General features: G+C 32.6%; 1 protein-coding gene and 1 long non-coding RNA gene across 4 annotated transcripts in view; one reads left to right on the top strand and one right to left on the bottom strand.

Moving 5' to 3' along the window:
* LOC106876185 (carnosine N-methyltransferase-like) overlaps nt 1–677 on the bottom strand; it is a 161,908-nt gene that overhangs the window by 126,243 nt on the left and 34,988 nt on the right. The window lies entirely within an intron of this gene.
* The window catches only part of LOC128248581 (uncharacterized), a 2,845-nt gene that overhangs the window by 779 nt on the left and 1,389 nt on the right, over nt 1–677 (top strand). The gene's annotated exons all lie outside the window — the stretch shown is intronic.

Below are 677 nucleotides of genomic sequence, written 5' to 3'. Positions count from 1 at the left end.
TATATATATATATATATGTATATATATATATATATATATATATATATGTATGTATGTATGTATGTATGTATGTATCTGTGTGTGTCTTTGTGTTTGTCCCCCCCATCACCATTTGACAACCAGTGTTGGTTTGTTCACATCCCCATAACTTTGTGGTTTGGTAAAAGCAACCAATAGAATAAGTACTAAGCTTTAGAAAAATAAGTTGTGGTCAATCTATTTAACTAAATACTCTTCAAGGTGGTGCTCCAGCATGGCCACAGTCATGTGACTGAAACATGTAAAAAAATACAAGAATATATATATATGTGCTATATTTTATATACATATTAGGTCATTAAGTATGAAATTTGTAGTAAGGTATAAGGTCAAGTTTGACAGCTGCTCATTTTGTGCCATTATTATATTTTGACAGTTTTTATTTTTTGTTAGAAAGTTAACAATTCTATTTCTTTATTCTGATTCATTTTGTACTTTATAAAGTATTTATAAATCGTTTTTTGCTATTTTTGTTTAGAGATGGAGAAGTCGGAAATTCATCATCATCGTTTAACGTCCGCTTTCCATGCTAGCATGGGTTGGACGATTTGACTGAGGACTGGTGAAACCGGATGGCAACACCAGCCTCCAATCTGATTTGGCAGAGTTTCTACAGCTGGATGCCCTTCCTAACGCCA

Source organism: Octopus bimaculoides, chromosome 8 (assembly GCF_001194135.2).
Source record: "Octopus bimaculoides isolate UCB-OBI-ISO-001 chromosome 8, ASM119413v2, whole genome shotgun sequence".
In the NCBI taxonomy this organism is placed as follows: Eukaryota; Metazoa; Mollusca; class Cephalopoda; order Octopoda; family Octopodidae; genus Octopus; species Octopus bimaculoides.
This window is presented reverse-complemented; position numbering and strand designations above follow the sequence as displayed.